The sequence below is a fragment of the Chiloscyllium punctatum genome, chromosome 11, assembly GCF_047496795.1.
Source record: "Chiloscyllium punctatum isolate Juve2018m chromosome 11, sChiPun1.3, whole genome shotgun sequence".
NCBI lineage: Eukaryota > Metazoa > Chordata > Chondrichthyes > Orectolobiformes > Hemiscylliidae > Chiloscyllium > Chiloscyllium punctatum.
In genome coordinates, this window is record NC_092749.1 from 11,154,988 (window position 1) to 11,179,073 (window position 24,086).

A 24,086-nucleotide genomic window follows, 5' to 3' on the forward strand; every position below is an offset into this window, starting at 1 on the left:
AACACCATAAGAAATAGGAGTGGAAGTAAGGCCACTCGGTCCATTGAGTCCACTCCACTATTTAATCATGGCTGATGGGCATTTCAACACCATTTACCCACACTCTCCCCGTATCCCTTAATTCCTTGCGAGATTAAGAATTTATCAATCTGTGCCTTGAAGACTTTTAACGACTTGATCTCCACTGCATTCCGTGGCAGTGAATTCCACAGGCCCACCATTCTCTGGCTGAAGAAATGTCTCCTCATTTCCATTCTAAATTGACCCCTTTTAATTCTAAGGCTGTGCCCACGAGTCCTAGTATCCTTGCCTGACAGAAACAATTTCCCAGCGTCCACCCTTTCTAAGCCATGCATTATCTTGTAAGTTTCTATTAGATCTCCCCTCAACCTTCTGAACTCTAATGAATACAATCCCAGGATTCTCAGCCATTCATCGTACATTAGACCTACCATTCCAGGGGCCATCAGTGTGAATCTCCACTGAACACACTCCAGTGCAAGTATGTCCTTCCTGAGGTGTGAGGCTCAACACTGGTCACAGTATTTTAAATAGACCCTAACTAGAGCTTTATAAAGTCTCAGTAGCACCTCACTGCTTTTACGTTCCAACCCTTTTGAAATAAATGACGTTACATTTGCTTTCTTAACCACGGACTCAACCTGCAAGTCAACTTTTAAAGAATCCTATATTAGCACTCCCAGATCCCTCTGTACTTTGGCTTCATGAATTTTCTCACCACTTATAAAATAGTTCATGCATGTATTCTTTTTTCCAAAGTGCAAGGCCTTGCATTTGCTCACATTGAATTTCATCTGCCATTTCTTAGAGACCACTCTCCTAAATTGTCTAAATCTTTCTGCAGCCTCCCCACCTCCTCAGAACTACCTGCCTGTCCACCGAACTTAATGATGGATTCTAGAATTTTACCTACAACTGAGGTTAGGCGAATTGACCTATAATTTTCCATCTTTCTTGAACAAGGGGATTACAACAGCAATTTTTCAATCATCTGGGATTTTCCCTGACTCTAGCCCACACCTCCACTATTTCTTCAGCCACCTGCCTCAGAAGTCTAGGATGTAGCCCATCCAGGGCAGGAGATTTATCAATTTTTAGACCTTTTAGCTTATCAAGTCCTTTCTCCTTCGTAATGGCCACCATACTCAACTCTGCCCCTTGACCCTCCTTAATTGTTGGGATATTACACAGTCTTCCACTGTGAAGACTGACACAAAGTATTTATTAAGTTCTTCAGCTATTTCCTTATCTCCTATCACCAGCCTTCCTGCATCAATTTGGCGTGGCCCAATCTCTATTTTTGCCTCTTGTTTATTTCTTATATATTGAAAGAAACTTTTACTATCATTTCTAATATCACTGGCTAGCCTACCTTCATAGTTCTCCTTCCTTATTTATGTCTTTGCTATCCTCTGTTTGTTTTTGCAGTCTTCCCAATCTTCTGATTTCCCTGTGCTCTTGGTCACTTTATAGGCCCTCTCTTTTTCTGTGATACGTTTCCTGAGTTCCTTTGTCAGCCATGGTTGTCTAATTTCGCCCTCCCCCATCCTGCTATCCCAGATAATCTTTCTTTTCTTTGGGATGAACCTCTGTACTGCATCCTCAATTACACCCAGAAACTCCTGACATTGTTGCTCTACAGTCTTCCTCACTAAGCTCTGCTTCCAGGCAATTTTCATCAGTTCCTGTCTCATGCTCCTGTATTTAACTGTAACACCATTACATCCGATTTTGCCTTCTCTCTTTCGAACTGCAGACTGAACTCTACCATATTATGATCGCTGCCTCCTAAGTGTTCCCTAATTTTAAGATTTTTTATAAAGTCTGACTCGTTACATAGCATTAACTCCAGAATAGCCTGCTCCCTTATAGGCTCCGTCACAAGCTTTTCCAAAAAGCCATCCTATACGCATTCCATGAATTTCCTTTCTTTGGATCCACGGTCAACAATATTCATTTGCATATTGAAGTCCTCCATGATCACCGTGACCTTACCTTTCTGACATGCCCTATCTATTTCATGGTACATGTTGCGCCCCTGGTCCTGACCACTGCTGAGAGGTCTGTACATAACTCCCATTACGGTTTTTTCGCCTTTGTGGTTCCTCAACTCCACCCACACAGACTCCACATCATCTGACCTCATATCATTAATGCCATGGATTTAATTTCATTCTTAACTAATAGGGCAATCCTGCCCCTCTGCCCACTTCCCTGTCTTTTCGATAAGTTGTAAATCCTTGGATGTTTAACTGCCAGTCCTGAACCCCCTGCAATCTCTGTGATGTCTACCACATCATAATCATTCGCGATGATTTGTGCTGTTAATTCATCAGCTTTGTTTTGAATACTTCGAGCATTCAGATCAAGCACCTTAATGCTAGTTTTCTTATCCTCATGATGTCCAACATCCCTAGTAATATGTCCTAAGTTATCCTTCCTTTTTGTTTCATTCCTAGTCTGCCTTGAACTTAAGCCCTACACACATGTTAACCTGCTGCTTCTCTTTCTACCTGACTCCATACTCCCTGTCGCTTTCCCTTTCCCTTCCCCCAGACTCACAAGTTTAAAGTCCTACCGACCACCCTATTTATCCTTTTTGCCAGAACACTGGTTCCAGAGACACTGGTTCAGGTGGAGATCGTCCCAACGGTACAGATCACCCTGGTTCCAAAACTAATGCCAATGTCCCATGGAATGGAATCCCTCTTTCCCACACCAATCTCACAGCCACATGTTTACTTCCCTAATTTTCTTATCCCTATGCCAATTAGCATGAGGCTCAGGCAGTAATCCAGAGATTATGACCCTCAAGGACCTGTTCTTCAATTTCCTTCCTAATGTTTGATACTCCCCAAACAGGTCCTCCTTCCTAGCCTTGCCTATGTTGTTAGTGCCAACGTGGACCACAACAACTGGATCTACCCCTTCCTGCTCCAATATCCTTTCAAGCCGGTCAGAGATGTCCTGCACCCTGGCACCGGGCGGGCAACACACCATGTGGGACTCCTGATCCAGTGTTTACAATAGCTAATCCACCTAGACTGCACATCCATGGACACTATGGGAAATGTAGCATGTCCAATTCACCCAACCTGCACATCTTTGGACTGTGGGAGTAAATCAGAGCACCCAGAGGAAACCCACGCAGACACAGGGAGAATGTGCAAACTCCACACAGACAGTCGCTCGAGGGTGGGATCGAACCCAAGTCCCTGGCGCCGTGAGGCAGCAGTGCTAACCACTGAGCCACTGTGCCATCTGTTATTATAGCCATGTAGTTTGAAATATTTAATTTTATATAAAAAGAGTTTAGTGAAATGCTATTTTATCTTCATTTCTGTCACATAATAAACTTGTTTTATTGTTAAAACCACTTTTGCAGGATGGCATGCTTATATTTCAGTGAAGGGCCACCTCAATTAAAAAGTGAACCAGCAGCCTGGGATTTAATTTGTCCAGAAATAACACCAGCTGGGATCATAAAATGAGAAAGCATAAAAAGAGATGACATGAAAGGGACTTTCAAGGTTTACATTGACATAAAAATAATAAAGACCGATAAGACTGAAAAGACTGTTTGAGAACAAAAAGGGCGATCTACACATAGAGGGAGAGAGTATGATCAAGGCATTCAAAGGGCAATTTGCATCTGAATTTTACCAAATACAATGTTCCCAGGGCAGAGTGACAAAGGAGGCAGTTCACCAGTAGAGGGTATAACTCACTTATAATGGCTCCTCAGAGACAGTTAATGATATAAATACCTTATCTCAAGCAACAAAGTTCTAAGCTTTGGCCTTTTTGAATTGTTTTGTTTTCACTGAATGTTGAGCAGTTTTCAAATGTGTTGGGCCAACTCACAAGTTTTAGTTAGATTTTCTCAAAAACTGGATATTCTCTAGGTTTCTCTGTCACATCTGCTCCAATTATACCATCCTGCAGCCTGCAGCTGCTCCTGGGATTGGAGGCTGAGTTAAAGATTTATTGTAGTCTTTTTGCAGTTATTACAATCATTATAGTTTATTAATATACATTTTTTTCATTTTGTTTTATTAACATTCCAAAAAAGCCAAAAAAAAGATTGCATTTTTTTCAAATGTACTTTTCTTAAAACTTTGCTTTTCAGAGTCTTCAATGAACAGCTGAAGTTTATTTTTATTCTTAATTCAGAAATCAATAAGAAGTCTACATGTTTAGAAGTTTTTTTACATTGCAAAGTTTATTTGTTGAAAAACTGAACAGTTTTGTTTTAAATAAGGAGTTGTGTTTTCACTCTGGACAGTCCCACACACGGTCATCTCTGGAGAAGATTTAATTATCTTTGAGGAATGTATTGAAGAGGCATCACTTTTATTCAGTTAATCAGCTAAGTGGCTGATTCTAATTAAGCTTTATATTTTTGAGACGCACATTTTACATTTTTTCCATTATTTTCTGAAGGTAATTAAAGATTGTTTATTTTATATATAAGGTGTAATCGAAGATTTTTTAGACTTAGTGGTATTAAGGAACAGAGTGAGATGGCTAGTAGACTTAGAAAAGCTATTACCCAGCAGGATCAGTCAGATAGATGAGTGACTGTCAGGAAAGGTGAGAAGTTCACTCAAAAGCCTCCTGTGGTTATTCTGCTATTAAACAGATGTTCCATTTTTGGAACTGTAGAAAGGGACAGTCTCTCCCAGGACAATGGAAGGGCCAGTCAGTTATTGGACATTTGTTAGGCAGTGTTTGACAATATTTAGTAGAATTACTGTTGGGGAGTCTCCTGTCAGGGGCATAGACAGGAGATTCTGTGGCACTGAGTATAAATTTAGGATGGTTTGTTGCTTTTCTGGTTCTAGGATTAAGGATGTCTCTAAACATTTCAAATATATTGTTAAAAGTGAGATGGAGAAGCCAGAAATTATTGTGCGTATTGGTAGAAATGACACTTTTAGGGAAAATATTAAAGCAGTGCAGAGTAAATTTAAGAAGTTAGGAAGAAGATTAAAAAATAAAATCTTAAAAGTAGTCGTTTCTAGTTCACGCCCAATGCCAAACTCAATCAAGGAAACAAACCCTACCCTAGGGAAAAGACTTTTGCTATCTACCCTATCCATGCCCCTCATGGTTTTATAAACCTCTGTAAGGTCACCCCTCAGCTCCTATGATTCAGGGAAAAAGGTCCCAGCCAATCCAGCCCTTCCTTATAACTCAAACCCTCCAGTCCCAGTAACATTCTTGTAAATATTTTCTGCACCCTTTCCAATTCTATAACACGTCTCCTATAGCAAGGCCACCAAAACTGTTTGCAGTACTCCAAAAATGGCCTCACCAACATTCTGTGAGGCTATAACATGACATCCCAACTCCTATACTCAATGGTCTGAGCAACAATGGCAAACACCTACTTCATGTCTACCTGCAACATCACTGAACCATTTGCTCTCTCTGTTCAACAGCACTCCCCTGGATCCTATCTATAACTGTGCATAATATGAGCCTGTTTCAACCTAACATATGGTGAAAGCCATATGCTGGTCCATTCCTTAGAGGCAATTCTTGGACCAATCAGTTAACCTGCCTTTTAAAATTTAAACAAAGCCTGGCTGTTAACTGTCAATCAGCATGAATGGGGTGCATTCTCCATGGCAATATCTCTACCGATCAAAGTTGTACTGGCAACTAATCAGCACTCCCCTCTCACACAATATGAATGCTGGTTTTCCCCTTGAATTTATGGTTTAAATGTAATATCTTAAAGATTGCAAAGCAAAAGGCTTGACAAAATGTGTTCTTTTTTCAACAATATTTTAGTTGGAAAGCGCCCAGTTACATCCTTAGTTAAGAATGGAGGCAAAGGTTATAAGGATCCAGATTGACTTCACTGAAAAAAATACAGCAGAACATTTTGATTCGAGCTCTGTGCTCTGAGAGTTCAACTATCGAACTTTTCAAGTCAAATTTAAACGTGACTGGAACCAGAATTTTTTCATTATCTCACCTCAGTCAAGATTATTCACATATAAACTTTGTCAGTAAACATAGTGTTCTGTCTAGCTTTAAAAATAAAGTTCACAAGATGTGGGTATTACTGGCTGGGCCAATATTAATTTCCCATCCCTAAGTGCCCTTTGATCTGAGTGACTGCCTCAACCATTTTGGAGAGTCAGTTAAGAGTCAGCCCAAGAGACAGAAATTGATGGAAAAACTCAGCAGGTCTGGCAGCATCTGTAGATTGAGAAGCATAGTTAATGTTTTGAGTCCAGCGACTCTTCTTCCATTCCTCTCTCCACAGATGCTGCCAGACCTGCTGAGTTTCTCCAGCATCCTCTACGTTTGTTTCAGACTTTCAACATCTGCAGTATTACACGGTGATGAGAGTCAATCACACTGCTGTAGATCTGGAGTCATATGTTGGCCTGACAAGGTAAGGGCAGCAGATTTGTTTCTCCGAAAGAGTATTAGTGAAGCAGATGAGCTTTTAAACTACAGTCGTACAGTCAAGCTAGCCTTAGTGGAGTCAGGAGCACAGTGGTAATATCACTGTGTGAAGAGTCGATATCACTCCAGGATAACCTTGAATTACAGATTTTTATCAAATTCAAATTTCATGGCAAGACTTGAACACTTGCTCCCAGCCTGTGGATTATCTCGATTTTTAACCCTGGCTGCACTAAGGCTAGTGCAACTGAACAGAGATATGGAGTGTTATCCAACCCTCATCACCCTTTTGATTCTTTCCTCTGACTCATTTAAGGAGAGTGTATTGCCCTGAATCTCGCCCTTCTAGGATAACTAATAAATCTAAATAAAAGTAAATTGATCCTCCAAAGCTTTTAATCATTGTCAAGGATTTGATCAGAGTTTCCTTGCCTTTGAAATATGATGTTGAGTTGTCTAAGTTTGCTAGCAGATTAAATGAGCTGTGTTAATGGACAGATTGTACACTGCTTTTTCAAAGAACAGGCATGAAAAGTCATGCTAGAGTGCTGTTTTTTTCATTTCAGACTCCATAACCTTAAATGGAAAAGCAGACAAAGCAGACAAGCTGTGTTTCCTCAAAGGCACAGTAGGTCTGTGACCTGAACAGGGTGGAACTAAGCCATGAAGATGAGGAAGGCCAAAGTTGGATCCCTTGGCTCCTGGTTCATTAGCTGATCCTGGTGTCCGAATATGAATAATTGTTCTATTTTCTCTTAGAATGCCACAGCCGATAAAAGTGTTTAAAACTCTAAAAGGTTGGAAGAGTGCTGTTCAAGCAGACAAATCCCATTCCTTGAGTCAAAATGAAGGAGTGTGAATGGAGAATTAACTGTAAGTAACAGTAGGTAGAAGAGATTTCTCCTGTGTGGTGTTGAAATTAATTTCCCAGAGTTGCGCTCAAGGGACAAATTGATGAGGCAATTGAAGATGGTTAAGCCTAAGAGATTCTCCAATGGTGTATGATAGCCTCCCTGTACAGACAGATGAGGAAATATTGGCCCTGAGCAACTCAGGACTCCTGTAGTGCATCAAGTCCCATCTACTCCAGAGGTGTATCATGACATATATTGTTAAATAGCTTGGAATATCATTGGCACAGAAGAGGCCCTTCAGCCCATCAAGTCTACACCTACTAAACTACTCTAAACCTATACTAGTCCCATTTTCCAGCACTTGGTCTGTAGACTTGAATTTTATAACAATTCAAGTGTTCATCCAAGTACTTTGAAAATTTTATGATGTTTCTTGCATCTACTATCCTTCCAGGCAATACACTCTACGTTCCCACCACCATCACTGGGTGAAATAAAATCCTCAAATCTGTCAGCACGGTGGCTCATTGGTCAACACTGCTGCCTCACTGCACCAGGGACCCAAGTTTGATTCCAGCCTCAGGTGACTGTCTGTGTGGACTTTGCACATTCTCCCTGTGTTTGCATTAGTTTCGTCCGGCTGCTCTGGTTTCCTCTCACAATCCAACGATGTGCAGGTTAGGTGGATTGGCCATGCTAAATTGCCCTCGATGTCCAGGGATTTGCAAGCTTCGTGAGTTAGCCATAATAAATATGGGAATCGGGTAGGATGCACTTCAGGGTCAGTGCAGATTTGGTGGGTTGAATGGCCTCTTTCTGCAATGTAGAAATTTTAAGATAAATATCCTGCCATTAATATTATGTCCCTTTGTTATTGATTTATTCCCTTTTTTCTCCAGCTGGTAGAAATCATGGTTTTGGAAGGTGCTATCAAAGGTTGCTTTGTGCATCTGCATCTTGTAGGTGATACACTGTTCCCACTGTGTATCAGTGTCAAAGAGTCATATAGCACAGAAACAGGCCCAATGGCCTAACTAATCCATGCATGCCAGGTTTCCAAAACTTAACTAGACCCATTTGTCTTCAATTGGTCCATACCCCTGTAAGCCTTTCAGCTTCAAGTATCTCTCCAAATGTCTTTCAAATGTTGTAATTGTACTTACCTTTATCACTTCCTCTGGTAGCTCATTCCACACACGCATCACCTTCTGTGTGAAAAAGAGGAATAATGTTTACAGCTCTAGCCTGAATGTTTGCTGGGTCTGTCTGCACTTCCCCATTGACTGTTTCAGTATCTGAGGAGTCGTGAATGGTGCTGAACATTGTGCGATCATCAATGACCCTCCCTACATCTAATCTTATGATTGAGAAGATCAGCACTTGGAGCAGATCATTCTGATGGAAATACAAGCCAAACCTATGCATCTTATCTTTGTAATTTAAGCTATTTAACCCCATAATCACTCTATCTTCGTTTCTCATCCTCAAAAGCTAACATATCCCTCCTGCAATACAGTGTCCAGAATTGAGTACAATGCTCCTGATGCAGTATTAGATCATGGCAAAATGAAAAGAGAAACTACCTGCATTAGATTGGGAAGAAATTTGCTGCAGCATTTACGAATGATTTGCAAGCAGTTAACATTGGAGCAGACACCGTAATCACTGGAGCTAAGCAGAGGGTTTAACAAAAAGCACTTTATGCTGTTAGCAATCCTCTCCCCTGGGCTGACTGATTTATAGCTCTGTTTTGTTTTTACTGCAGAAGAAAGAAATTTCACATTAAATATTTTGGAAGCTGACCGAATCAATCTCTGAGAGCTAATGGAGCTCATCTGGCATGCAGGTGTTTCTCCTGCACACTGAGCAACCGTAACTTCAGTGTGAACGGCATCCCCCTCAGAGAATTGAAGAAGGGCATTGGAAAAATCATTCCGGCTCATCTGTTTGCCAGTTGCAGCTTATACCATGGAACCATATGCCTGACTGAACCCGGACAAAAGTCAAGAGCTGACCTGTAGGCATATTTTATAATAGCCACATCCCAGAAGTGGTCAAATATAGAGACAAAGGCTGGTAAAGCTATCAAGACTGATTATTTATTTTATATAACAGGCATATTATTAGGTCTGTCTTTCAAGTTATGATAAATTCCTTTGGAAGTTTTGTGCTTTTTTTTCTGTTTTACATCCAAAGGCTCCTTGGTACTGACCTTAAGCTGGCATTACGATGGGCACTGAATTAGTCCAAATGGCTGGTTACGTCAGGCTGCTAAATTTGTTTTGACCTCTAGCCAGGGATAGTGGACATGGCTAATAAATTATGTTTTCAGAAGATTGAGATCCGACAGCATGATTTCCTGGGAACTTGTTGAACTGTGTGGGTTTTAGCAAGAAAGGACCACCATTATCCCCTTGATTGTTCCCTCTTTATGTATACAGAGAGAGAGAGAGAGAGAGAGAGAGAGAGAGACACACATCTCATGGTGAGTTTAACCTGGGCGTCACCACAACTCAGACCAGGGCAAGTTGGGACCTTTGTGTAAAACGCCAGGCAGTGTCTGTATTGGAAACCAGCTGTCCACTCAACTGAACTAACCAATGCCTTGATTTTAAGGACAGCTTAATAAATCTGCTGCTAAAATGAGGCCTTTAGGGCATCCTATACTTCATGAGATAGTAGCATAGAGCTATTGCTAGCTAGCTAGTATTGGTTACAGTCACTTAAAAGATGGTTGGCTGAATTCTCAGCATTTTCATAAAATGTAGAAGCAGGCCATTCAGCCCATCAAGTCCACACCAACCCTTTGAACTGCATTCCACCCAGACTTACATCTCTACCCTATAACCCTGCATTTCCAATGGCCAATCCACCTAACCCGCACACCTTTGGAAGGAAACCAGAGCACCCGGAGGAAACCCACACAGGCACAGGGAGAACATACAAACTTAATACAGGCTGCTGCTCAAGGGCACAATCAAACCCGGGTCCCTGGTGCTGTGAGGCAGTAGTGCTAACCACTGAGCCACTGTGTCATTTTAGTGACAGCTTGGAAACTAGAGACTGTCTAATATTCAATGAGGAGAGCCCAAAGTCTTCACATTGCATCTGGTTATTATGAAGGCTGGCTAGGCTGGAGGGAGGACCCCATAGTGAAATGTGTGGGAAGGTCAGTAAACTTACCAAACAAGCAATTGCTGTTATGTTATGGTTTCCTAATTTTATGATGTGTGCTTGGGAATAAGCAGGCTTTGGAGTTTTTCCAGGTTGAAGGAGGTTGTGGATGAGTGGGAAGTCAGTGTTGGTTCAGGACAGCTTTCATTGTGTGTGGCAGTGTAGCTCAGCAAGGTGAGTCAAACAGCAGTGGGCAGTGGTTGTGGTAATTGGAAACAGACAAGCATTCCAGCAGAATGGAAGATATTGCTTGAGCGGTCTCTCGGACCTGGTAATTGAATGGGTAAAGCCAAGGGCAACAGACAGCACCTACAGGCGACTGACTGTGTGGAGTTTGCACGTTCTCCCCGTGTCTGCGTGGGTTTCCTCCGGGTGCTCCGGTTTCCTCCCACACTCCAAAGATGTGCAGGTCAGGTGAATTGGCCATGCTAAATTGCCCGTAGTGTTAGGTAAGGGGTAGATGTAGATGTACATGTAGGGGTATGGGTGGGTTACGCTTCGGCGGGGCGGTGTGGACTTGTTGGGCCGAAGGGCCTGTTTCCACACTGTAAGTAATCTAATCTAATCTAATCTAATCTAATCTAATCTACAGCAATATGATATCATGCATCTGGGTGGATGGTTGTTCTGCCTCTCAAGACTGAGTTACAAAGTTTAGCCTGCTCCCCTGCTCAGCTTCCCCCATTAAGTTAATTAAATCCAGCCTATCATTCCCCAGCAAAATGATGTTGGCTTATATTTACCCTTGCTGTGACTCAATTGTAGTCCTTGATAGAATCTCTACAGTGCAGAAAAGGCTATACATCCCATCAAGTCTACACTGACTGTTGGAAGGTCATCCCACCAAGACCCAGTCCCCAACCCTATAATCCCACAATTCCCATTGTCAACCCACCTAACCTGAATATCTTTGGACTGTAGGAGGAAATCCATGCAGCCATGGGGAAAAGGTGCAAACCCAATGCAGACAGCTAACCAAGGCTGCAATTGGACCTGCATCCCTGGCGCTGTGAGGCAACAGTGCTAACCACTGAGCCACCATGCCACCCCAACTCTGGTTAACTCTTAACTCTTCCTACTCTGTCAGCTCAAGGGCATAGTTAGCTGGACAGCAGCAATCCCTGCATTCCTATGTATCTCGATGGCTTAGACATTGAATAATAGGTGCCTGAAGGTACTGGAGAAGTACCAATGGTGCCTTTGTAAAGCAGGTTAAAAAAACAGATACCTTTGCAATTGCAAAATGATGACTTCAGTCACCGAGAAAGACAAGGGTAATATGTGCGTGGGAACATCACACCTGCATGTGGTCCCTCCAAACGACTCACCATCATGACCAGAAACTGTATTGAGATTCCATCACTGTCACTGGGTCACCATGTGGGCATTTACTCTCTATTGGCACTCTGGAAACGCCCAGAACACAGCAGCTCCAGAAGGTTGATCACCACGGCCTTATCCAAGGCAATTCGAGATTGGTCATCCCGTGCAAGAATCAATAAAAGCTCCAAATCTGGTGATTAGTACGGTGGTCCAAAGAGCAGAGACTTCTTCCAGACCAAAATAGTCTCAGCCCTGAGGTGCTAATCAGTGAATTCCATTTTATAATGCCTGTGTCATTTGCAGTAGGACTGTAGGTGCTGTCAATCAGAAACGAACAGAAATTGCTGGAGAAATTCTGCAGGTCTGGCAGCATCTGTGGAGAGAAATTAAAGTTACCGTTTCAGGTCCAGTGACCCTTCCTCAGAACTGAGTTTGCATACTTGATAAAGGTAAATTCACCATAATCCCACTCTCATTAGAGACAGAGAGACATGACTGGTAGTGATTTAACCTGAAGGTCAACATGCCTCAGGTAAAAGAGGAGGGGGTACGGGAGAGAGAGCAAGAGAGTTCTGTATGGCAGCCTCACCTGGTGCAGGAACTGAACCCTTTTCCCTGCTGTTATCAGACTTTTGAATCAACGTCTCAAATGTTAATTCTGATCTCTCTCTCTCTCTCTCTCTTTCTCTGCACCTTTACTTTGGTGATCACACTGTATTCTGCGCTCTGTTATGCTACCCTGATTCACTTTGTAAGGTGCGAGTTGCCTGTACAGCAGGCAAAACACTTGTCACTGTATCTTGGGATAGGTGACAACAATAAATCAATCAATTAATCAATCAATCACCCTACATTGTTGGCATAATTTTACAATGCAAACCAGCTGTCCAGCTAACTGAGCTAACCAACTCAGTAAAGGACACCATGAATCCTTTAGGTGAATATAAAAGGCACTATTCAGAAAGAAGCAGTGAAATACACCAGCTGTCCTCATTATTCTCTAACCCACATGTGAAGGCTGATGCTCTGTCCATTTGTATCATTGCCATTTGTGGGAGTTTGCAATGAGCAAATTGGTCAGTGTGGTTTCCTACAAAAATACATTTCAAAAGAGTGCTAGCTGCAGAGAGTGAAACGCTGGGATTTGAGGTGAGTATGGGAGTTTCGGGAATTGGGGAAGGGAGCCATTCCTGAGCTTTGGTTCCCTTCCTCCTTCCACAGGTGTAGTGGGAACAGGAATAGATCAGATGTAACCGTTCAGCAAGTGAGTGGGAGCAACGGGGTGAATAAGTCTTAGTGGGCATTTTCCAAACTGCTATTTTGTAAGCCATTGTTTAAGCATGGGGCTTGTTTAGTTCATTTAGTTTTTAAAGTCTTCCAAAGCTTTTAAACTTTAAAAGGTTCAGTAAAAAAATCTAGTAATTAATGGGACAGAGAATCAATGGAGTAATGTGCTTCTTCTGTATCATGTGGGAGATCAGACGATTATCCCTGGTGACTATGTCTGCAGGAAGCGTGTCTGGCTGCAGTTCCTCTCAGACCACATGGGTGACAGCTGGACACACTGAGAAGCATACAGGAAGCAGAGAGTGTGATAGAAAGTAACTTTAAGGAGGTGATCACATTGTAGGTACTGTCAGGTGGATGGGTGACCATCAAAAGAGGTAACCAGGTTGTGCAGGAGTCTTCTGTGGCTATCCCCTTCCCAAACAAGTATACCATTCTAGACATTATTGTGGGGGAGAACCTCTCCGGGGAAAATAGCACCTGTCGCCAGGGCTGTGGCACCACAGCTGGCTCTGCTGTGAAGCAGGGTATGGCAAAGTCCAAGCAAATGACAGGAGACTGTCTAGTCAGGGGCACAGAATGGATTTCTGAGCTCACAAACGAGACTCCAGGTTGGTATGTTGACTCCCTGGTGCCAGGGCCAAGGACATCTCAGAGTAGCTGCAGAAAATTCCCAAAGTGAAATGTGACAGGTCAGAGGTCATTGGTACCAACAATTTAGGTTAAAAAAAGGGAATGATCCTGTGTAGCAAATGTAAGGAATTAGGCAGGAGATTAAAAAGCAGGACCTCAAGCCTGGCAATCACTGGCTGACTCCCAATGTCATGTGCTGGTGACAGTAAGAATAGGAGGACAGGGTAGATGAATGTGTGGCTGAGGAGTTGGTGCTGAGGGCAAAGATTCAGATTGTTGGATCACTGGGATCTCTTCTGCAGCAGAGGTGACCAATATAAGAGGGATGGGTTGCACCCGAATCGGAGGGCAACCAATATCCCACTGGGGAGATTTGTTAGAGCTGCTCAGGAGGATTTAAATAGTCCAGCAAGGGGTGGGACCCTAAACAGTAGTGAAACAAAACAGAAGGTTGAGGCGAGTACAGGAGTTAACGAGAACAAGCTAATTAGACAGGACAGGCAAAAACATGGCAGGGAACGACGGAAGACTGACAAATTATACTGCATTTATTTCAATGCAAAAGGTAAGGTAGATGAATTCAGGGTATGGATGTGTACATGGGACTGGGATATCATAGTTATTACAGAAATATGGCTGAGGGATGGACAGATCTAACAACTCAATGTTCCAGGGTATAGATGCTAAGGAAGGTTAGAAGGGGAAGCAAGACAGGAGTGGGAATGGGGTTTTTGATGATGGAAAGCATTATGGCAGTACTTAGAGAGGATATTCCTTGGGGATCATCCAGTGAAGCTATATGGGTGGAAGTGAGAAATAAGAAATGGGTAACACTTTGATGGGATTGTACTATAGGCCTCCCTAAAAGTCAGCAGGAAACTGAGGAGCAAATATATCAGGAGATCTCAGATATCTGTAAGAATAATAATTGGGGATTTTAACATTCCAAACATAATCTAGGACTGCCATAGTGTTGAGGGTTGGGATAGGGAAGACTTTGTTAAAAGTGTTCAGGAAAAGTTTCTCAAGCATTATGTAGATGGCCCTACTCGAAAAGAGGCAAAATTCAGCCTCCTATTAGGAAATAAGGCAGGGCAAGTGACTGAGGTGTAAGTGGAGGAGCAGTTGGTACCAGTGAGCATTAGAGTCAAGATTAGAGTGGTGCTGGAAAAGCACAGCAGGTCAGGCAGCATCCGAGGAACAGGAAAATCGACGATTCGGGCAGGAGCCACTCCTGATGAAGGGCTTTTGCCCGAAACGTCGATTCTCCTGCTCCTCGGATTCTGTCTGACCTGCTGTGCTTTTCCAGCACCCCTCTAATCTTGACTCTGATCTCCAGCATCTGCAGTCCTTACTTTCACCCAGTGAGCATTAGTCAATTCATTTTAAAATAGGTATGTAAAGGATGGTCTGGTCTGCAAATTAAAGTCCAGCTTTGATGGTGGTAGACAGGAACTTTCATAGGTTGTTTAGGGGAGGCTGTTCACAGGTAAAGGGACATCTGGCAAATGAAAACTTTTCAAAAGCGAGATGAGAGTTCAGGGACAGCATGATCCTCATAGTGTGAATAGCAAGGCTGGCAGGAGTAGGGAACACTGGATGGCTAGAGATATTGAGGCTCTGGCCAAGAAAAGGAAGATGGCATACGTCAGGTATAGACAGCTGGGATCAAGTGAATCCCTTGAGGAGTATGGGGGCTGTAGGAGTACACTTAACAGGGAAATCAGGAGGGAAAAATCAGGAGGGCATGAGATAGATTAGGCAAATAAGGTAAACAAGAGTCTAACCAGAGATTCTACAAGTATATTAAGGACAAATGAGTAACTAGGGAGAAAAGAGAGCCCCTTAAAGATCAACAAGGTCGTCTATCTGTGGAACCACAGAGATGAGTGAGATTCTAAAAAAATATTTCTTATCAGTATTTACTTTAGAGGAACATATGGAAACTAGAGAACTTAGGGAAGTAAATAGTCTTGGAAAGAGTCCATATAGAAGAACATGTGCTGGAGGTCTTAAAACAGATAAAGGTAGATAATTCCCCGAGACTTGATAAAGTGTATCCCAGGACATTGTGGGAAGCTAGGGAAGAAATTGCCGGGCCCCTTGCAAAGATATTTGAATCATTGAGGGCCGGAAGACTGGAGGTTAGCTAATATGGTGCCTTTGTTTAAGAAAGAATGTAAGGAAAACCCAGGAAACTACAGGCTGGCAAGCTGAATGTCAGTGGTGGGTAAGTTGTTGGAAAGGTTTCTGAGAGACAGGATCTACATGCATTTGGAGAGGGATGGACTGATTAGGGATGGTCATCATGGCTTTGTGCCTGGGAAATTGTGTCTTACCAGCTTGATTGAGGTTTTTGAAGAGGTGACTGGGAGAAACATGGGGCAGTGCAGTTGATATTATTTACATGGACTTTAGCAAGGTATTCTACATAGACTTATTAGTAAGGTTAGATCGCATGGGATCCAGGGAGAGCAAGCCAATTGGATACAAAATTGGCTGGACAGTAAGAGCAGAGGGTGGTGGTACAGGGTTTGTTGTTCAGACTGGAGGCTTGTGGTACAATAACAAGAGGTTATGCATTCAAGATGAGAGGTGAAAAGCTTAAGGGGGATAACACATGGAAAGTACTTTACACAGAGGGTGGGGGTGCCTGGAACACATTGCCAGTAGAGGTGGTAGAGGCAGGCATGGTAGATTCATTTAAGGTGCGTCGGGACAGATGCATGAGTAGGTGGGGAGCAGAGGGTTAGAGATCCCTAGGAATTGGGTGACAGGTTTAAACAGTGGATTTAGATCGGCTCAGGCTTGGAGGGCCAAAGGCCTGTTCTTGGGCTGTAAATTTCCCTTGTTTTTTGTTCTATTCAGAAAAATACGAGGTATTGCATTTTGGTAAGACAGATCAGGACAGGACTTAGGTAAGCCTCTGGGGAGTGTTGTTGAACAAAATTTTCCAACACAATTCCAGATATGGAGTTGTGATTCTCATTTGGCAGTGGTGAGGAGCCTATAAAGAGGGAGCATCGCTTGTTGCTGGCCTCATGAACCATACACCTCACCTCATCAATACATAGCTTTGTATCATAGCACCACTACACCAACCAGTATCCCCACTGAGGGAAGTAGATGCTGAGAATTCCCAAAAGGAATGTCAGAGTGGGATATCTGCAACTTCAGCTTGCTGCTTGCTCCTCCAGGTCGCCGTCTTGGATGACAGCAAAGACATCTCAGGGAGAGGTAAGAGAGTACAAAAGTGAAGAGGTTCTGCTGATGTGAGAAATCACTGGCTTGGCCTTAGCTGGAGTGTTGTGTCCTGAGATGGGCTGTCAGAGGGATACGAGGTCTCGGAGAGAATGTCAAGGAGATTTATGACAAGAGCACCAGGGATGCCAGTCTCCAATTTTGTGGTGAAGCTGGAATTTGAAAAAAGGATAATTGAAGCATATATTTGGAATGTCAAACATTTAAAGGCTTTAGGACATTTTGAGGTCATGCAGGGTTCCTATAAATGTGTCCTTTTGTTTGATGCTTCTGTCTTCATTTGAAGGAATTCCTGTCTTTTATAGGCTTTAGCGATATTAAGACCAGCTGAAAAATCAATATAAATCTCCAGCATTCAGAAGTTAAGGGAAAAAAATCACTTTGAGTACCATTTGTTCAAATAGTCAATGCCTCATGTAGCTATAGGGGTAATCTATATTGTTAGCACAGACATTAAGGGTAAAAACTAGAATAGACCTATGCAAGAAGTAAAGAAAGGCAAGCATAATGGAATTAATTCTGTTTCATTGTGCCAAGTTATAAAGACCACCCTTGCTGAGCATTTCAGTTTCTCAACCATATTGCGTAACAACGATAGGATTCCTATGTCCTGAAGGGTGTGTTCTCAAACCAGACACACTGATCTTTATTCAAGAATGGAGTTCTGTGCCTGGGACCCTCAAAGGGAACTGACCAAATACACAGCTGTTTTCCCTGCTGTTGGGACATAAAAATCTTTCATTGATCTTGGCTTATCCTCATTCTCCAAACCAGATTCATAATTTAAACTCACAGCGCTGTACAGCACAGAAACAGAACCTATGGTCCGACCAGAAAACCAAAATTAATCTAGTCCCATTGCCAGCAGTTGATCATATCCCTCTAATCCCTTCTGTTTTGGATACCCTTGTTTCATTGCTTCATGTACCTCTGCTTTCATTGGGAACATCCTTTATTGTTTTGCTCTGCTCCATCCAAAATGCCTTTACCTCGGAGAGTCGGTGTGAACCAGACCATTTGACTCATGACATTCCGGCTAGTTTAGTGAAAGTTGCCTGAAAACCTTTTCTTTTCAACCAAACCCATTTCAGAAAATTACGACGAGCTCTTCCTCCTGAATGTTGTCTTGCCATAGCATACCAGACCATGGGGGTTGCTGTCTGATTAGAGAGAAGGACTGGTGGTGATTTAACCTGAGGGCCACCAGACCTTAGGCAAGGGAAGAGGTTGAGAAGGAGAGTCCTTCATGGTGACCTCAAACCGGTGATGGGAATTGAACCCGCTCTGTAACAGGACAGGTAAAAATACTTCTCCTTTTCATGCCTCTTCCTCTTTGGCTGTTTGTCTTTCACTTTGACACTCTGACCAGGGGATTGTCCACGTTGGTGGTGGGTGTTTTAGAGGGCTGTGTAGAGTTGCCCCACATCATTGCTGGCTTTTCTGCATGCAAGTGAGTTGCAGCTAATGTTAAGTGGCACATTATATTCGTCCAGTGGGTGAAGTGCTTTTTATGCATCACAGGGACCCTTCTGGGGTCAAAGATTCTGCTATTGCATGGAAAGACTGACCATCTGGGTGTGTGACCATGTGCCGAGAGCAACAGAACAACTTGTGGTCACTTCCATGCCCAATCCCTGCCCATTACCTGCCAACACATATCTGACTGATGAGGTGTTATTGCTTTTGCAGTGCGACACCTGTAATTGCCTTGTAGAATTAGCAAGGTGCCTGCAGTCTCTCTCAAAACCCAACAAACCCTGGATCTGGTCTGTTGACAGTAGAGTCAAAAAGGTAGCTTTCGGGGATGCACACTTTGTTCCATAAGTTCAATAAGAGGATACTGGGCCTGGGATAGATATATAGATTTCGCTGCTCCTTGGATGCTGCCTGAACCGCTGTGCTCTTCCAGCACCACTAATCCAGAATATACACATCGCTGATCCTTCACAGGCGGTGACTGGAAGTGAGGAAGAGGAGAGACTTGGAGCAATAAGATGCAGGAAACAAAGTCCTTTCCCTTGGTTCTTGTGGTAGAAAGTGAGGACTGCAGATGCTGGAGATCAGAGTCGAGAGTGTGGTGCTGAAAAGCACAGCAGGTCAGGCAGCACCCGAGGGGCAGGGGAATCGATGTTTCGGGCATAAGCCCTTCATCAGGAAGGACTGGGTTCTTGTAGCCAGGCACAGCATTCTTAGCAACTGGAGAGGTGACATTTCATCTTCCTTAGTGAGGGGATTGAACTGAAGTATGTGTATTTCGCACTGTTAGCTCATTCACTGAGAATGCTGAGTCGTTGCAAGGATCTGTAGGGTCACAGTATTCAGCAGAATGGTAGGGATAGCGAGTGAAGAATCTAACAGCTGAAATCAGGTGAAATGTCATCGGAATCAGGGGGTGTGGCCCTGTCTAGGGAGAGCGTTCTTTCCTGTCATTATGGCCCAGAATATTACAGCCCCTCATGAACCTGTGTTCTCTGGACTAACCATTATGCAGCTCCTCAACGGATGCAGTTTGCACAAAGCCAAGATTTCTCATCAAACTTCTTGCCTTAAATAATAAAAAAAATACTTTGACATTTATTGCATACAAAGTGAAATGCTTCTCAGTTAAGGACGTATATTATAGTGCTCACAGAGCTGGCTCCTGACCAACTGGTGCATGACTAACAAAATATTGCGATTGCAGACAGCTGTATGCTCATGTTGTGTAGTGCTTTGAGACAGGGTGGTTGGAGGGAAATGTGGAAAGTGGGGAGGGTGTGAACAGAACCCAAGATTTTCCCTAACCCTCTCTTGATTCTCCCTCCCTCTGCTGGTCTCAACATTACTCTAGTTTCTGCTTGCAGTTTAGGTCCTGCCTGAGCTACTCAGTTCCTGAATCTCACTCAGTTCAAACATGGAAAAAGACTTGAATTCCAGAAGGGAGGTGAGAGTGACAGCCTTTGCATCAAGTTCACAATTGACAGAGTGGTACATCAAGGAGCCCTCGCGAAACTTCAGGCCACTGTCCCTGTCTGTTTCAAGAGGGCCAACATCATCCCTGTACCTAAGAAGGCTCATGCAGCATGTCTCAATGACTACCGTCCAGTGGCCCTAACTTCGGTGGTCATGAAGTGCTTTGAAAGGCTGATCATGGCATTAGCTGAAAATGTGTTGCTGGAAAAGCGCAGTAGGTCAGGCAGCATCCAAGGAGCAGGAGAATCGACATTTCAGGCATGAGCCCTTCTTCAGTAAGGTTTCCTCACTAAGGTTTCCTGAAGAAGGGTTCATGCCCGAAACGTCGATTCTCCTGCTCCTTGGATCCTGCCTGACCTGCTGCGCTTTTCCAGCAACACATTTTCAGCTCTGATCTCCAGCATCTGCGGTCCTCACTTTCTCCTTGATCATGGCATTAATCAACTCCAACCTCCCCACTACTCTTGACCCGTTTCAATTTGCCTATCAGACCAACAGATCCACGTCAGATACCATATCACTTGCCCTTCACTCCTCCCTAGAACATCTTGACACCAAGAACAGCTACGTAAGAATCCTACTCATTGACTACAGTTCAGCCTTCAACACTATTATCCCCTCGAGACTGATTACTAAATTTAGTGGTCTCGGACTAAGCCTCACTCTCTACAGCTGGATCCTCAGTTTCCTGACTCACAGGCCACAATCAGTGAAGATTGGGGACAATATTTTATCCTCACTAACACTCAACACTGGAGCCCCCCATGGGTGCGTTCTCAGCCCTCTACTGTACTCAGTGTATACCTTTGACTGCATTGCCAAATACCAGACTAATGCCATTTACAAGTTCGCTAATGACACCACATAGTCGGTCGAATCTCAGATGGCAATGAAACAGACTACAGATGGTAGGTGGAAGACCTGGAAAAATAGTGCACTGAGAACAACCGAGCTCTCAATGCTGACAAAACTAAGGAAATCATTATTGATTTTCGGCAGGATGTTTCTCATGCCCCCCTACAGCACAGAGGTGGAACGAATGGAGAGTGTCAAGCTCCTGGGAGTGGTCATCCACAACAAGCTTTCCTGGACTCTTCATGTGGACGCAATGGTTACAAAGGTCCAAAATGTCTCTTCGTCCTCAGGCAGCTGAGGAAATTTGGCATGACGGCGAGTACCCTTGCCAACTTTTATAGGTGCACCATCGAGAGCATTCTGTTTGGATGTATCACTACCTGGTATGGCAACTGTACCATTCAAGATTGGAGATGGTTACAGAGAGTGGTGAACTTGGCCCAGACACTCACAAAGACCAGCCTCCCATCTATAGAATCCATCTACCAGGCCCGCTGTCAAGGAAAGGCCGCCAGCATTCTCAAAGATCCATCCCATCCTGGCAATGTTTTCCTACAACCTCTACCATCGGGGAGAAGGTACAGAAGCCTGAACACATGCACCAGCTGGTTTTATAACAGTTTCTATCCTACTGTTGTTAGAATACTGAATGGACTCACAAACCCTTAACAGTTGCCTGTACCTGTGTTTTTGTTTTTGCCGCTGTTTACCTATTATTTACTATCTATGCAACTTAACTCTGTGATCTGCCTGCATTTCTCGCAAGACAAATCTTTTCATTGTGCTTCAGTACATGTGACAATAAATTCAAATCAATTCAATTCAATATAGAAAGATTGTTGTGTTTGTTGAACATCAATCATCTCAGCTCTGGGGCACCTCTGCAGGAGTTTCTTAGGGTAGTGTCCTACGCCCATTTATCTTCAGGAAATTACCATCTTCAATCAGAGAAAATCTAACCATCTTCTCTTGACATTACCGTCATTGAATCCCCCACTCTCAACATCCTGTGGGGTTACCATTGGCCAAAAACCAAATTGAGCTTGCCATATAAAGAAAATAGATATAAAAACAGTTTAGAGGCTAGGAATCCTGCAGTGACCAACTCATCTCTTGATTTCCCAAAGCCTGACCACCATCTACAAGGCATAAGTCCCACTTGCCTGGATAAGTGCATCTCCAATGACATTTCATAAGTTTGTCATCATCCAGGATAAGCACCCCATCCTCAAACATCCACTCCCTCCACCCCAACACTCAGTAGCAGCAGTGTGTACTATCAACAAGATGCACTGCAGAAATTCACAAAAGATCCTTTGACAGCACCTTCCAAACCATAACTATTTCCATCTGGAAGGACAAGCAGCAATATATGGGAACACTAGTTCCCCTCCAAAATACTTTCTATCTTGACTTGGAAATATACTGCCATTCCTTCACTATCACTGGGTCAAATTCCAGGAATTCCCTCCCTCATGATATCAGTGTCAACCTACAGAGATGGATTGTAGTTCAAGAAGGCAGCTTATCACCACCTCCTCAAGGGCAACTGGGAATGGTAATAAATGCTGGGCTCAGCCAGTAACATTCACAACCCCTGAATTAATTTTTAAAACTCTCTCGTTAGATTCCCAACTCGTTCTTTCATTTCTACTGGGGCCTAAAGAAGGTACTTTTCTCTCCACAGATGCTGCCAGATCTGCTGAGTTTCTCCAGCCAATTCTGTTTTTATTTCAGATTTCCAGTAACCGCACTTCTTCATCTGAATTTCATTTGTGCCCTCCAGATCCTCCATGAACAAAAATGTATAATTCTCTTTCTCTTTACTGAACAGAATAAATAAAGACAGACAGAATAAAAGAAGAAAATGTAGCAAATAATCTTAGAAAATTACTTGAACGTATCTGAGTTAAAAATTAAAACAATCAAGAATTTAGCACGTCACTTTTCAAAACCAACGTAGGTATGGTGAGAGTAGACTGAGGATATGAGGGGCAAGAGTGTGAGATTTAAGCGATTTGTGAAAGAGGTCAATGAGCTGTGAGAAGCAGGTATTTGGGATCTGGAATGCACTGATTGAAGGTGTAATGGAGCCTGGTTCAATGGCACCATTCAGTAGGGCATTCGATATTTATTCAAACAGAAATAGTGTGCAGGGACATGGGGAAAGGGCAGGAGAATGGTTCCAGGTCATGGTGCGAATTTGGAGAGCTAATAAAGTGGGCACAATGATCTCCTGCTACAGCAAAACAAATCTTTGATTCTGACTGCTGTTTTTCCAACTGGGGCAAACGTAATCGGTCAAGATCCCTTGCACCGTAAGTTAGTGCCTCCATCAGCTCAACCCCAATTGCTCATAAGGATTGTTTGAACTCTGGATCTGTACTTGATGGGGTTTAGAAGGATGAGGGGAAGCACACTGAAACTGACAGAATATTGAGAGGCCTGGACAGAGTGGACATGGAGAAGATGTTTCCATGAGTAGGAGAGACTAGGACCTGAGGGCTCAGCCTCAAAGTAAAGGGATAACATTTACAGAACATAAAAGATGATATTGTGCCTAACATGACACAAATTAAACTAATCCCTTCTGCTTGCCCTTGGTCCAAATCCCTCCATCCCTTGCATGTTTATCTAAAAGTGCCTTAAATGCCCTTATCATATTTATCTCCACCACCACCCGCGCCAGTGTGTTCCATACCCCTACCACTCTCTGTGTAAAAGTCATGCCCCTCACATCACCTTTAAACTTACCCACATCACCTTAAATGCATGCCCCCTGGTATTAGACATCTCAACCCTGGAAAAAAGATTCTAACTGTCAACCTTATCTATGCATCTCATAACTTTATAGACTTTTATCAAGTCTCCCCTCAGCCTCTGCTGCTCCAGTGAAAACAAATCAAGTTTTTCTACCCTCTCTTTATAGTTCATGCCCTCTCATCCAGGCAGCTTCCTGGTAAACCTCTTCTATACCCTCTCCAGAGCCTCCATAACCTTCCTGTAATGTGGTGACCAGAACTGAGGTGAGAACTGACTTTAGAACTGAAAAGGAGGAACTCCTTCAGTGCGCAGAAAATAATTTATAAAAGCGTTGCCAGGACTGGAGGGTTTGAGTTATAAGAACAGGCTGGATAGGCTGGGACTTTTTTCCTGGACTGTCATAAACTGAGGGGTGACCTCACAGAGGTTTGCAAAATCATGAGGGGCATGGATAAGATGAATAGCCAAAGTCTTGTTCCAAGGGTAGGGAGTCCAAAACATAGTTGAAGGTGAGATGGGAAAGATTTAAAAGGGATC

General features: G+C 43.2%; 1 long non-coding RNA gene across 2 annotated transcripts in view; it reads right to left on the reverse strand.

Annotated features, from left to right (window-relative positions):
* Window positions 1-8,994, reverse strand: part of LOC140482578 (uncharacterized) — a 48,912-nt gene extending 39,918 nt beyond the window's left edge. The window contains exons 1-2 of one of the 2 annotated variants that reach the window (XR_011961748.1): window positions 8,885-8,994; window positions 8,465-8,509 (exon numbers count right to left, since the gene is read on the reverse strand). This is a non-coding gene — a long non-coding RNA (uncharacterized lncRNA). Of the gene's footprint in view, window positions 1-8,464; window positions 8,666-8,884 lie in introns of those variants that run through there. The other variant, XR_011961747.1, reaches the window with a different exon arrangement.
* Window positions 8,995-24,086: the final 15,092 nt, after the last annotated feature.